The 15,396-nt window shown below is 48.8% G+C and overlaps 1 protein-coding gene across 2 annotated transcripts in view; it reads left to right on the forward strand.

Moving 5' to 3' along the window:
- The window catches only part of FAM168A (family with sequence similarity 168 member A), a 162,455-nt gene that overhangs the window by 30,681 nt on the left and 116,378 nt on the right, over positions 1-15,396 (forward strand). The window contains exon 1 of one of the 2 annotated variants that reach the window (XM_034074337.1): positions 7,433-7,451. The exons of the other annotated variant lie outside the window; for it this stretch is intronic. The gene's annotated coding sequence lies outside the window, so the exon portion shown is untranslated. Of the gene's footprint in view, positions 1-7,432; positions 7,452-15,396 lie in introns of those variants that run through there. 2 annotated transcript variants of the gene reach the window in all.

Raw genomic sequence — 15,396 nt, forward strand, 5'->3', positions numbered from 1 at the left:
GTCCAACCTGGCCTTGAGCACTGCCAGGGATGGGGCAGGCACAGCTTCTCTGGGCACCCTGTGCCAGCGCCTCAGCACCCTCCCAGGGAACAGCTTCTGCCTCAGAGCTCAGCTCAGTCTCCCCTCTCTTGGGCAGGTTCAAGCCGTTCCCCTTGGCCTGGCCCTCCAGGCCCTTGTCCCAAGCCCCTCTCCAGCTTTCCTGCAGCCCCTTTAGTCACTGGAGCTGCTCTCAGGTCTCCCCTTCAGGAGCCTTTTCTTGTCCAGGCTGCCCCAGCCCAGCTCTCTCAGCCTGGCTCCAGAGCAGAGCAGCTCCAGCCCTCGCAGCAGCTCCCTTGGACCCAGCACCCCCAAGTCCTTTCCCTCAGGGCTGCTCCATCCGGTCTTCCACAGCCTCTGTTTGTGCTGGGCTTTGGTTCACATTTAACATATTCACCTCACCACGTGTGTTAATTGCTGTGCAGGTGACGAGGCTGTCGCATACATGAAGAGAGAAGTGCAATGTTTTTGGCATTTGTTGCTGTCAGTGGCAGTTGAATTCGTAGCATTAACGTGTCCAAAGTAATACTGAAATTAATATGAGGGTTTGGAAGGAATTCACACATGAGAAGTGTATCTGCTTATTTGACAACTAAGTCACCGAGCCAGTAAGTTCTCCAGTGATCACAGTTATGGTCATAGGATCATAGAATGGTTTGGGTTGGAAAGGACCTTAGGATCATCCAGTTCCAACCCCCTGCTGTGGCAGGGACACCTCACACTAAACCAGGTCCTACAGAGGAGCTGGTGAAATGATAGATCCCACCTTGTGTTCACAAAACATCTGCTTGTGACTCTTGAGCCAATTGGGATGTGTGTCCTGTCACCAGGAAACAGGGAATCTGTGTGGTTTGCTGTAGGAAAGTCGTTTGGCACAGTTCTGGAGCATAAAGAGATGTGATCCTACATCAGAGTTCCAGGGACCATACATGTGGGTCTTCACCTCTTCAGCACCTCTACTGGAAATCGCTGGGGTTGGAGTTTGGAGGGACAATAAGGGAAAGGATGGAGGCCAGTGTGGTCTGGGGGGGGATTAGGTCCTTTGTCTGTTAGCATCCTTAATAAAGTCCCAGCATGTATCCCTAGCATCTTAAAAAGCCTCAGCAGCCATTGTGTGTATCTCTCCAGCCTCTGCTGCGTTCCTGCACTACTGTAGGCTCTTGGGTGATGTCAGGAAATCAGGCAAGTCCATAATTCATGAGTGCAGGATGTATTGGATGTGACAGGGAGAACAACTGAAAATCAGGATGTGCAGAATGAACATTTGTGAAGGCAACAGAGGGCTCTTGGAGCTGGTTGTGTCTTAATGGAGCTGATGTGCTGCTAAAGCAGAGAGAAAGAAACCTTCAATGTGGCCTTTTACTTGGAGTACTGCAGGACCTGCAGCCCTGATCCAGCTCTGGGGCAGCAGCACAAGAGGGATGTGGAGCTGATGGAACGAGGCCAGAGGAGGCCATGGAGCTGCTGCGAGGGCTGGAGCAGCTCTGCTCTGGAGCCAGGCTGAGAGAGCTGGGCTGGGGCAGCCTGGACAAGAGAAGGCTCCTGAAGGGGAGAGCTGAGAGCAGCTCCAGTGCCTAAAGGGGCTGCAGGAAAGCTGGAGAGGGGCTTGGGACAAGGGCCTGGAGGGATGGGAATGAGCTTGGAGCAGCTGCTCTATGGAAGGGGTCCCTGCCCGTGGCAGGGGTTGGAACTGGATGAGCTTTAAGGTTCCTTGAACACAAACCAGGCTGGATCTCCATGATTCTTTATACAACAGTGAGGCTTTTTTGTATAATGGGTTTTCATGATACCTGAGTGCAGCTGTGTTTTAGTCTAAGAAATGATACACCCTGAGGTTGGGCCTCCTGGTCAGACACTGAAACCCCCAGCCTCTTATGCTTGACAACATACATAATATCCCTTCCTCCATCTCCACAGCTGTATATTGTGTCCTGCTGCCAATCCCAGCATCCTGCATCCCACTCCCCATGCAGAGCACAGTGCTGGGGGATGTTGTCCCTGTTCTCTGTGGCTCTATGGAGATTGTCTTTCAGAACAGAAGAGGGGCCTATGGTCCATGGGATCTTTACTTTGGGAGAGTGGTTTTACTGTAGGTTGAATTAAACCCCTGACATCCTTTCCCTTCTCCATCAAATACCTGCTTGGAAGCATGACCATGTACAGGCTTGCAATAAATTAATGCTGTTTGCAGAAGCACTGGAATTACCCACAGTTTTCCTGCCAACTTGGCACAGGAAGACAAGTCAAACCTCAAGTGGAATGTTTTCCCCATGAAAACTCTTTCTCTATGGGGTTCTTTTTCCCTTTTAGCCTGAATATAATAATCAGCTTGGCAAATCTTGTTTAAAGTGAATTGCATAGCTTATAGCATGAAATATTTACCTGTACAGGAATTATCCACTTTGCATCCATGGGGGAGTAAAAAGCCAAGTGTGTGCTGCTCAGCTCTGGGTTGTCCTCCTCGGGATGCTGCAGTGACCTGGAAGGCATCCAGCTGCTGTGTCTCCATAGCTGCCAGCAAAGGAGATGTATTCCTTCATCTTCCAGCTCAGTTCCTGCTCTTGGTGGCAGCTGTTTCATTCTCCTGCCAAGCAGAGTTCCAGGGGAAGAAAACTGCAAAGGAAGGACTTGTTTGGAACGTTGGATCTAAACATAGATGATGTTGGTGATGGCAGGTTCTGTTTTTAGCCTGGCTTCCTAAAGAAGCTGCAGGAACATCTGTTTGTCTGCTGCTTCCTCACAGGTTGAGAGTGCACGGGGCAGCTTTAGCCAAATACTGATGAAAACATGAGGTTTGCTCCAGGTTTTGATGTTTGCTGGATGGTGACAAGTGGGAAAGACCATGGCACAGGGTGCCCTGAGAAGCTGTGGCTGCCCCATCCCTGGCAGTGCTCAAGGCCAGGTTGGACACAGGGGCTTGGAGCAGCTGCTCCAGTGGAAGGGGTCCCTGCCCAGGGCAGGGGTTGGAGCTGGATGATCCCAAGGTCCCTTCCAACCCTTTATGTGATTCCACTTAGGAAACGTTTTTGGCCTTGTTCTTTGGATCTTAGATCAGCTTACAGCAATGTGGAGGGGAAGCTGAATGAGGCAGCGATGGGGAAGCCTCTTTGTATGTGAGTCATTCCTCCCATCCCACAAAGCTGCTTTGATGTGAGGAGCCTGGCTTTGGGCAGGATTAGTCCCGCTGGCTGTGCAGGTTGTGAGGGGTCCATGAGAGGCAGCAAATGGCACTGGGAGAGGAGTGTCAGCCAGCAGCTCAATGTCAACCATGGTGGTTGAGCACAAGAGAAGTGGTGAAGTCCAGCAGAGCTCCTCAGCTTGAGTCCTCATGTTTTTAGGTTGGATTATAAGGAAGAAGTTCTTTCCTGTGAGGGTGCTGAGGCACTGGAATGGGTTGCCCAGGGAGGTTGTGAATACTCCATCCCTGGCAGTGTTCAAGGCCAGGTTGGACAGAGCCTTGGGTGCCATGGTTTAGTGTGAGGTGTCCCTGCCCATGGCAGGGGTTGGAACTGGATGAGCTTAAGCTCCTTTCCAACCCAAACCATTCCATGATTCTGTGTTTTCTCTGCTGCTTTAGAATAGCCTCTGTCAGTTGGAAGGGACCTATAATGATCATCTAGGCTTGGTTACTTCAGGGCTGACCAAAGGTTAAAGCATGGTTTTAAGGGCATTGTCCAAATGGCTCCTAAATACGGACAGGTTTGGGATGTCAACCACCTCCCTAAGAAGCCTGTTGCAGTGTTTGACTACCCTCTTCACAAAGAAATGCTTCCTAATGTCCAATATAAACCTCCCTGATGTAGCTTTGAACCATTCCCATGCATCCTATCATTGGATCCCAGGGAGAAGAGATAAGATCACCTCCCTCTCCACTTCCCCTCCTTAGGAAGCTGTAGAGATCCATGAGGTTTCCCCTCAGCCCCCTCTCCATAGCAGACAAGCCAAGGTCCTTAGGCACTTCTCACTGGACATTCCCTCCAGCCTTTGTTGCCCTCTTCTGGATGCATTCAAGGACCTTCCCATCCTTAAATGGTGAGGCCCAGTACTGCACAGGGTGTTCAGGATGAGGCCCCATCAACGCTGAATGCAGCAGGATAATCACCTCTTGAGACCTTGATGCACCCAGGATGTGGTTCACCCTCAGTGCTGACCTATTGAGCCTGCTGTCAACCAGCACCCCCAGATCCCCCTCTGCAGGGCTGCTCTCCAGCCACTCCTCTCCCAGTTTCATAGCATCATGGAATGGTTTGTGTTGGAAGGGACCTTAAACCTCATCTAGATGGGGATTGGAGCAAGCTGCTCTAGTGAACGTTGTCCTTGCCTGTTGCAGGGTGTTGGAACTGCTTTAAGGTCCCTTCCAACCCAAACCCTTGTGTGCTGCTCTGAATTCCGTGTCCATAACCCATGCAGAAACTGGTTATTTCTTTTCAGCACTAGATAAATTGATGAGAGAAAAAATACCCACTATTGATTTGCCTTTTCCTGTGGCTTTGAGAGGCTGTTAATGCAGCGAGTCCACAAGAGCACTTGTGTCTGCCTGCACAGTCAGCTCTAATAAATTGACTTTGTAAAGAACCCTTTTTAGTCTGTAGTCTCAGTGACTTGATTTGTGCACTAGATGATATCTCCTGGCACATAATTACTCATTTTGGGTTGTGGAAAGGGTTGGAGGAGAATTGTTGATGCATTCTCTGCAGCACTAAACATCTCTCCTATTACTCATACAAGTGCTTTTCTCTCTGTTGTCTTCTTTATTGGAGCTGAGTGGAGAGGTTCTTAGGGATATATTTGTTTTCAGTGTTCAGATTGATAGTGCAGACACTTTGTAGAGGTAATTCCTGCACATCATGGTATGGAAATGGTCAGGATCATGGCAAGCACAATGATTGATATTCAGGACACCAACTATTTCTCTCTCTCAGGGTCACCACTGTGTAAACAGGTTATTTACCATAATGAGTTATGACCCTTTGCTTCTTGTTTTGGGATAGAAATAATAACCTGCAGCAGGACACATGGTGATAGTTGCATTAATGATGGAATGAAAGCAATTTGATAGCATCTAAGAGAACAGGATACCCAAGGAGCTGTCTGTCTGGTGGTGGTCATGAGCTGAGGATGCCAGGGAAGGCAATGGGGAGATGCTGACCTGCAGAGCCACTTGATGCTTGTCTAGAGCAAACACCTCTCTTATCACTGTACTCATGATAGCACCTGGATTGCCTCTGGTAGGGGGATGACCATCTCTGCACAAGATGATGGCACAGTGGATGTCATTAGCTTATATTTACCAAGGCTCTCCACGTCTTTGTGGCCATACTAGGAGCAGTAGGCTACAAGATGGGTGGAAAACTGGTTGCAAAGGCCAGTGGTTTAATGTGTTCAGAACACTGGAACAGGCTGCTCAATGAGGTTGTGAATGCCCCATCCCTGGCAGTGCTCAAGGCCAGGTTGGACACAGGGTCTTGGAGAAGCTGCTCCAGTGGAAGGGGTCCCTGCCCGTGGCAGGGGTTGGGAATGGAGGAGCTTTAAGGTCCCTTCATCCCAAACCAGTGTGGGATTCTGTAATTCTATGGTTTGAGATGGCTGAAGTGATGAGATGGGTCTGCTCCACCTGGGGAAGGTGTATGGAAAACCTTACTATGGCTGTTATCTTCATCTGCCCAAAGGGGAGATCACAGGGGAGGTGGTGCCTGATTCTCAGAGGTGTGTAGTGATAAGAGGCAACAGACACTGGTTGGATTTGGGTTACACGTGGTGGGGGAGGAAAAACAACCCCAAACCCTCAACTCTTGCCTGAGGAAACATGGGAATCCCCATCAGAAAGACTGAGATTAGAAAGCCAGGAATAGATCCAGTATTGTTCTTGCTTTGCCTCTGGGACTTCATGAGAGAAGTGTCATCTTCTTATAAAGAAAACCCCCCAAAATCCAACAAAAGCTGTCCTGGAAATAGGTTTTGTATGTGTATTATTTGTACTGCTAGAACTAGTCATCCTCTTGCAGTCCATCCATATCTTATAGGATCATATATAGAATCCCAGAGTGGTTTGGGATGAAGGGACTTCAAAGCTCCTCCAGCTCCAACCCCTGCCACAGGCAGGGACCCCTTCCACTGGAGCAGCTGCTCCAAGCCCCTGTGTCCAACCTGGCCTTGAGCACTGCCAGGGATGGGGCAGCCACAGCTTCTCTGGGCACCCTGTGCCAGCGCCTCAGCACCCTCCCAGGGAACAGCTTCTGCCTCAGAGCTCAGCTCAGTCTCCCCTCTCTTGGGCAGGTTCAAGCCATTCCCCTTGGCCTGGCCCTATTTGCTCTTACAAATAGTCCCTGAGATGGGCACTGGTGTATTTCATATCCCAACGTTCCCATGTTGGAATCAACTTGAGCATCACTGAGGATGGTTTTGGTGCCCAGTTTTGCTGCTCAGTGCAACACAAACGACCCCTTTTCACTCCCTCCAGAACCATTCGAGTCTCTTTGGAGGAATACAAGTGCAGTGCCACATTTAGTCCTAAATTGAAGATTTCCAGCACCGTGTTGACTACAAGCATATGTTAGTGAAACATGTCCCTGCTTTGCAGATGCTTTTTGTGCTTCTGTGGCAAGCGCATTTAAAGCAAGCAGGGAAAATGTGCTGCTGGAACAACCCAGCACTGATGCTTGGGTCATGCTGATGACTTAATAGGCCTTTCTTTTCCCTTGCTATCTGAATTAAATCAATGATTCATCTAAATGATGCCGAAGGGAGTTAACTGTTATTACATGGGATCAAAAGCTGCCAAACTCAAGGCAAAACTTGCAGTGCACTAACTAAAATGGAGTTTGGAGTTCTGAAAGCATAAAATGGAACCTTTCACCCCAACCAAACTGCATGAACTGGGATTGCCGTGATCCCAGCAAAGAGATTTTGGAAGCAAAGGTTGTGTGGTTGTGGCATCTTTGGAGGCTTTGGCCTATTTGGAGGCTCTCCAGAGCATGAATTGAATGTGAAATACCAGCTCAGGGAGGATAATTGCACTTCATTGCCTGGATCTGCAGAGGAATTTGGGAATATAACAACATTGCTCCAGTGGGAGTTGGGCTCCTCGATGTCTTTGAGGGATTAGACTCGTGTCTATGTAATATGGGTTGTTTCTTATCTCTATAAGAGGGGAGCAGCTCCTTTTCTCTCTTGGAGAGATGTTCTAAGGGAAAACACTTGAGCTATTCCTTCTTGTGGTCAGAGGTATCTCAATTGCACAGCTCTGGGCAGGGTGATGGTCTTGGCTCACAGTGTGCTCTCCTGGCACATTTACAGGCCTGTTTGAAGATGAATTGGAGCTTCTGTGAGAGAGGGTTCATCAAGGATGCTTGAGCAGAAGATAAGCTTTGGTGGTGACTATTCCATGCTATTGCTTTGGAATGTTTCTCAGCTTGGTGAGTGGAGAGGGGAATATCTGTCCTGTTGCTTAATGTTGCTGTGTGCTTTGCACAGAATGTGATGTGGCCCTTTGCAAGTGGCATTTGCAATGGAAGAAGAAGAGATTCCAGTAATGAGAAGAAAATGTGGGAGAGTGGAAACACTGGATGTTGTGTAAAGGGAAGTGGGTGAAAGATATATTTATAGGAATTCTGTAGAGGAAAGACCAGGATATTCTGTGCAAGGAAAAGTAGTTTTCAAAGCAGGAATGAACACAGCAGAAAACAGAGGAGGAGGTGGAAGGCATAGGGTAGAGAAGGGATCATGGGTGGGATGGAGAAGGGCAATTGCAGTGGTGTGGGTATGGCAGAGCTGCTGAGAGCAACCTGCAGTGACTGGGAATGAGAGTGTGTATTTGATAGAGTTGATGTGGAAGTTCGGGAATACCAGGACTCACTATCCAGGTGGGACATGGCTTGGAGCAGCTGCTCCAGTGGAAGGGGTCCCTGCCCATGGCAGGGGTTGGAACTGAATGAGCTTTAAGGTTCCTTCCAACCCAAACCATTCCATGATTCCATGAAATGCATTATGAAAACTGGGAAACTCCACACTCTGCAGTTACTAAACAATTACTAACGGATCATTTCTGGCCTGCTTAGTGAGCTGACCTGATTGCAGACATAGAATGTGTGGAGCAAGGATTAGAGTGCTCTTAGGCCTAGCTTTTGCTGGGATTGCCCAGTAGTGGAAGTGTAGATGATGAAAGTCCTTTCCAAAGGCTGTTACAGGGCTGGAAGGAAGGGTTTTGTTTCTAATAATATAAAGAATTTCTTGATCCATCTGCAATGTGATCACTGTAAGAATTGATGGATATTGCTCTGAGGTTTGGCTAGCTATTCACTGGGCTTGCTGCTATAATACAGAACCATAGCATCAACCAGGTTGGAAAAGCCCTTTAAGCCCATCCAGTCCAACCATTCCCAGCCCTGCCCCATGGCACTGAGGCCTCGTCTCCACGGGCTGGGAACCCTTGCAGGGCCAGTGCCTGCAGCCCTGCCCTGGGCAGCCTGTTCCAATGCCTGAGCACCCTGTGGGGCAGGAATTGTTCCTCAGCTCCATCTAGACCTGCCCTGGTGCAGCTTGAGGCCGGTTCCTCTTGTCCCATCCAACTCCAGACCTGGAGCAGATGTGGATGTAGCAACGTTTCCTTGTAAACTGGCACGTTTGAAAGGTTGGCCTTACAAGAATTACTCTGTTTAAATTAGGTGTAAATATTAAAGCAAACCAGATTGCACTCTTAAGTCTTTCTTATCTGCTGATGTGAGTTCAGATTGCAGTGGCTGACATCAGTATCTTGAATCCACCCATCCTGCTGCTGTGTCAGCTCCAGCTCCGTACGTGGATCCTCTCCAGGGGTGAAATCCAGAGCTCAGCTCAGTAACTGGTCAGTAAGTGAAAGTGTTGTTGGGATTTGCTGCTTTTCCTCATCTTGCTCTGCCCTTATAGCCTGGATACAACATCCTTCAAGTGGAGAAGTGATTATCATGGAGCCCCAGCCTGGTTTGTGTTGGAAGGGACCTTAAAGCTCCTCCAGCTCCAACCCCTGCCATGGGCAGGGACCCCTTCCACTGGAGCAGCTGCTCCAAGCCCCTGTGTCCAACCTGGCCTTGAGCACTGCCAGGGATGGGGCAGCCACAGCTTCTCTGGGCACCCTGTGCCAGCGCCTCAGCACCCTCCCAGGGAACAGCTTCTGCCTCAGAGCTCAGCTCAGTCTCCCCTCTCTTGGGCAGGTTCAAGCCATTCCCCTTGGCCTATCAAACCATCATTGACATCTGGTCCTGGCACCTTTCTCTGCTGAGGATCCCCAATGTGCTGCAGGGTTTGCAAAGACAGGGGTGAGTTTCCTGTTCTGCCCTTTTCACTCAGTGCACATTCTCTTGCCTGCATCTTGTATTTCCTTCCCTGGGAGTTTCACTCCCCCTCTGCTGCCTGTTCCCATCCCAGCTCCTTTAACTCCGCTGTACAACTCTGTGAGGGGCCATATGGTGAACCAGAGCAGCTAAACCCAGGTTATTTTTAACCCAGATCCCATCACAAAGCTGGTTCCCTGCACAGCTCCAGAGCAGTCCTGTTGCTACAAAGGCAACCAGCAATGTTGGAGGGGAGGGAAGATGGGAATGTGCTTCCAGCCAGCAATGTCCCTGTGGTTTCCTGCAGTGTTTGCTGCCTTCCAAACGGATTTCTTTCCATGCCTTTATTTCCTGCTAGGTGTTTTCACAGATGTTTTGGCTTCCAGTCCCTCCGCTTGGATCTCCTCTGGTAGTTCTTTTGCCCATGCCTCTTGGTTTCTCAGGCTTTGGGTTTTAGTTTAATGTGCCCTTAGAACTGAACTGGGCTCCGTTCTGCATAATCTGTGTCTATTCGTGAACATTATGCCCTATTCTACCTTAATTTAGATGCAAAATGAGTTAGGCTGTGTGACAAATGGCTCTGGTATTCTCTCTGTGGTATCTCCTTGCTCCCAACTCAGTACCCCGTGGTTAATTCTTGCCTTTATGTTATAGTGCTTTAACGATACTCACTGCGTGAGTAAAGGTGTCTGAATGAAGGACTGTCAGTGCTTTTCCCACTGTCTAAATACATTGTCTGTCATGTTCCTATTGACCATAGAATCCCACACTGGTTTGGCTTGGAAAGGACCTTCAAGATCATCCAGTTCCAATCCCTACCACGGGCAGGGACCCCTTCCACTGGAGCAGCTGCTCCAAGACCCTGTTATAGCCTTGGAGTGGCCTTGAACACTGCCAGGGATGGGGCAGCCACAGCTTCTCTGTTCAGTCTATTCCAGTGTCCCACCACCCTCCCAGGGCTTCTTCCTTATCTCCAACCTGAACTTCCCATTTCAGTCTGAACCCATCACCCCTTGTCCTATCACTGCAGTCCCTGATGAAGAGCCCCTCTCCAGCATCCTTGGAGCCCCCTTCAGACACTGGAAGCTGCTCTGAGGTCTCCACGCAGCTTCTCTTCTCCAGCCTCAACAGCCCCAATGTTCTCAGCCTGCCTCTATCTGGAATCCCTCTTCTGTGATGCTCTGAAGGTTTGTGTTGCAGTGTTTGTCTTAGATTTAGTTTTTATATAGACATAAAGGTCAAACTGAGGCTGCTGTCAATGAAAGGTGAATTTATATTCTTAAGATGATGGCTGCCTATCATTTTTTAACACTGAAGCTTTCTGAAGGTTCAGTATTGTCACTGGTGCTGTAATTTGTTTCCTTCTATCAGCACTAATCTTAGATAATGAAATTGTTTTCTTTTGGCTGCAAAGTCATCTGGGACTTAGAAACCTCCAAGTGTCTGCTAATAAATGAATTGCTCAAGTGAGAATAACTAATCCAGAATCAATACTTGAGGAACTGGCTCTGAAAAATGGATGAAGCAGGAGGTGAATAACTTCAGCATCTACTTCTGAAGGGTTTCTCCTGCTGCATCAGAAGGAGCATGAGCAGGAGGTTGAGGGAGATGATTCTCCCCTTCTACTCTGCTCTGGTGAGACCCCACTTGCAGCACTGGGTGCACTTCTGGGGTCCCCAACATAAGGACATGGAGCTGTTGGAGCGAGGCCAGAGGAGGCCACGAGGATGCTCAGGGGCTGGAGCAGCTCCTGTATGGAGCCAGGCTGAGAACATTGGGGCTGTTGAGCCTGGAGAAGAGAAGCTGCGTGGAGACCTCAGAGCAGCTTCCAGTGTCTGAAGGGGGCTCCAAGGATGCTGGAGAGGGGCTCTTCATCAGGGACTGCAGTGATAGGACAAGGGGTGATGGGTTCAGACTGAAACAGGGGAAGTTCAGGTTGGAGATAAGGCAGAAGCTGTTCCCTGGGAGGGTGCTGAGGCACTGGCAAAGGGTGCCCAGAGAAGCTGTGGCTGCCCCATCCCTGGCAGTGCTCAAGGCCAGGTTGGACACAGGGGCTTGGAGCAGCTGCTCCAGTGGAAGGGGTCCCTGCCTGTGGCAGGGGTTGGAACTGGAGGAGCTTTAAGGTCCTTTCCAACCCAAACCCGGCTGGGGTTCTGTGCTTTGTCATCCAGAGAAACATATGGATACAAGGACAAGCCACCAGTGTCATCCCTCCCTGTTACCCCAAAGGACATTTATCTCCAGTCTCAGCCAACTTAATGGTATTAGTGGAGCCCACAAGATCCCTTTCCATATTGTTGGCTTTGGATACTCAAAGGGTTAAACCCAAAATGCTGTGGAATAAGATTGAAAGGAAAGTGCCCGTCTCCAGATAAGCATCGTTAGACCTTGTCCTGTTGGATTTTAGCTCCTAATGGTTTTTCTTCCTTAAAAACCCCAGTCTCAGTGAGTGTCCTGATGGATGGCAGTGCCATGCGAGGGACTCAAGCGGTACCGAAGGCTTTTGAGATAGAAAATTGCCTCATAGGAAAGTTCTGCAACTGAATCATTTGCTCAGTGGTTCATGTTTAGTTTTACTCTCCAGCATGTCAGACACTTAGAAAGTGCTTTTATCTCCTCTTGATAAGTAGTTGTGGAGTGTATTTGTATTGAATGCTGCTAACACGGCTGTATCAGAGCCATCTGCAGTCTACCAAGGCAGGTCTTTAATCACCACATTCTAATTAATTCTTAATCTGTTTTATAATGTGTGTACTCAGCTCCTACCATTGGAGTCTACTTGTGTGGAAAGAAGGACAAAAGTCATGGAAAAAGGGAAATTACAGAAGAATAATGGTAGTAATAGGTTGAAATTTAAACAGGGGAAGTTCAGGTTGGATCTAAGGCAGAAGTTCTTTACTGTGAGGGTGCTGTGGCACTGGAATGGGTTGCCCAGGGAGGTTGTGAATGCTCCATCCCTGGCAGTGTTCAAGGCCAGGTTGGACAGAGCCTTGGGTGCCATGGTTTAGTGTGAGGTGTCCCTGCCCATAGCAGGGTTTGGAACTGGATGATCTTAAGGTCCTTCCCAACCCAAACCATTCTATGATTCTATGATTCCATGAACATGGTGGTGCCAGCAGAACCTCCCAATAGGATATTTCCCTACATTTTCCAGTCTGATTCCTGCACCTGTTTTCCCTATGTAACATGTATTTTGTTTTCCTCATTCTCTAATGAATGTCTGTGCTTCAAAGGCCTTGATGGGGAGTAGCTGTGTTTCTGCCCATACACCTCAGTTTTGAGCTGTTTGGCATCACTGTGGTCAGAGAATGGCAGTCCATGGGTGCAGCTGAAGAGGGGTAGGAGATGGGGGTACAGCATGAAGGAAGGTATGGTGATGGCAGCAGTTAGATCTGCATCTTCTCATGCACTGAAGTGGGAAATCCACTTGAAACTGGATTTCATAGAATCATGGAATGATTTGTGCTGGAAGGGACCTTAAAGCTCATCCAGTTCCAAGCCCCTTCCCAACACCTTCCACTGGAGCAGCTTGCTCCAAGCCCCTGTGTCCTTGAACACTGCCAGGGATGGGGTATTTCTGGTGTGTTAGTACCTGTTTGAACCATTTCCCTTAAACCCTGAGCATTTATGACTGGTTTTTGAATGGAGATGGAGGGCAGCTCAATGCAGCTTCTCTCTGCAGTCAAGTCATTATGTACCTAATAGTTTTGACTCCTGGTCAAGCTAAAGCAGAAAAGGGACCAAAACCCACCTCCAAAAGGGTGATTTTACTGAGTGTCTGTGTTGCAGCACAATACAAGAAGCTATTGATGCTATTGCAGCTAAAGAATGATCCCAACTGACAAGGTTAATGGGAGCTGGGACAATACTTCCCTGTGTCTCTTTAGCAGCTAGAGATGAACAAAAGGTGAACTTCCTGATAATCCCGTGGCATTAAGGTTGTTTCATGCTGTCCTCCTGCTAAATTGAGGTGGTGCCTTGAAACCCTCCTGTATTCATCCCACGTAGCAGTGGTGGATGCATCCAGGGAACCTTTACTATTTGCTAAGCTGAGTTTATTGACTTCCTTCCAAGTGTGAAGATGTAAAAATGTTCCAAACCTTGGACTTGAGAAGCAAATGGAGCTGTCAAAGCTGCTCTGCTAAATGAAATCATAATGGCAAAGGCATTGGGAGCGTGAAAGCAGTGGAAGGAATGATCATTGATGCTGTGCTTGATGCTGAGTCTGGGGTAGCTGCATGTGCTGCTTATCCAAGGTCAGTAAAGGTGGAGGAAGACCTGGATGAGGTCGTTTTCTCCCCTTTTCCTTGACCCCTTTTCTGCTTCTTTCTTGCCACAAAAGGAGCCATTTGTTTGATTACATCAAATGTTACTGAAGCTTTTGGAAGTGAAAGTGCAGCCCACGTATCCTGGAGAACTGGCTGTGTGTATTCCTGGAAGGGAGTTAAAATGGGGCTGGGTTATATTTGGTACCTCTCGAAGCACTGAGGCTACTTTGGAGTACAGAATGTGCTCCAAGAGACACTAATTTGCCACTGCAGAGCTTGATGTGATGGGATCTGTCAGGTCCTTGTTTCTGCTGGAATCCTCTTTCCCTTCTCTCTTAAGGATGTTTGTTATCTATCATAGAGTTATGTCTTTGTGTTGGGGACCAGAAAGGGGACTCAAAAAGCCTAAAACCAGGGTGAAATACACGGCTTGGAGCAAGCTGCTCTAATGGAAGATGGAACTGGATGAGCTTTAAGGTCCCTTCCAACCCAAACCATTCCATGGTTCTATGGAATTGCAAGTACTGAGGATGCTTTTTGTAAGGTGGAAATACAGAAGTCAAGCAGCTTTGCTACAGGTGGAGATATTGCTGAGTTGTTTCCCTGAGTGCATTCGTGTTCTTGGTAGCAAGTGTTGGGATTATTTGGCCTGTGGAGCATCACTGTGGTAAGTTCCTCTTTCCTCCCAAGGATAACATCTCAGGTGGTGGTTTCCTGCAGCAGGAGATTTGAGAAACTGCAGTAAAAATGATGATTTACCCTTTTATTAATTTTTGATTTCATGCTGTTTCATTTGCTGGGCTTGAAGGGCCTCTCTCCTGATGCTCTGTTGCAGGGAAAGGTAGGATGGATCAGCGTTCCCAAAGGAACCTGGCATCTTCATTGACATGCAGCCAAAGGAGGCCATGGAGCTGCTGTGAGGGCTGGAGCAGCTCTGCTCTGGAGCCAGGCTGAGAGAGCTGGGCTGGGGCAGCCTGGACAAGAGAAGGGGAGAGCTGAGAGCAGCTCCAGTGCCTAAAGGGGCTGCAGGAAAGCTGGAGAGGGGCTTGGGACAAGGGCCTGGAGGGCCAGGCCAAGGGGAATGGCTTGAACCTGCCCAAGAGAGGGGAGACTGAGCTGAGCTCTGAGGCAGAAGCTGTTCCCTGGGAGGGTGCTGAGGCGCTGGCACAGGGTGCCCAGAGAAGCTCTGGCTGCCCCATCCCTGGCAGTGCTCAAGGCCAGGTTGGACACAGGGGCTTGGAGCAGCTGCTCCAGTGGAAGGGGTCCCTGCCTGTGGCAGGGGTTGGAGCTGGATGAGCTTTAAGGTCCCTTCCAACCCCAACCACTCTGGGATCCTATGGTTTTCTGTGTCCTGTGTTCTCCCCAGGGCTGTTTCTGAGGGAACACAAACACTGGATCTGTGGTTAGAAGTAATGGGATATATATTTAATGTAAACCTTTTGGTAGTGGGTTGACTAAGCTAAACAAGAGTTCTAAGGAGCCGTGGTCCTGCCTTGAGAACAGTGGCCTTTCTGTTCCTCTCTATAATGCATAAAGCATGTGGAGCTGCTCAAGAGCTGTTTTTTGTGCTGTACTTATTCCGAGGTGTTTGTTTTCAGTCCTTTGAGCTTTTATGTCAGCTGGGAAGGGAGGTGTGGGAGGGATGTGTAAAACTGTGGCTAAATCCTCTTCAGTCCCACATCCTCATTAACACGTAGGTAAATGGAAGCTTGAACTTTGCTTTCTGCCTTGTGAAAGCTGAGAGGACCTTTGTTGTGATTTCATCCCCTTCCTGAGGCTGTTTG

The sequence above is a fragment of the Melopsittacus undulatus genome, chromosome 2, assembly GCF_012275295.1.
Source record: "Melopsittacus undulatus isolate bMelUnd1 chromosome 2, bMelUnd1.mat.Z, whole genome shotgun sequence".
NCBI lineage: Eukaryota > Metazoa > Chordata > Aves > Psittaciformes > Psittaculidae > Melopsittacus > Melopsittacus undulatus.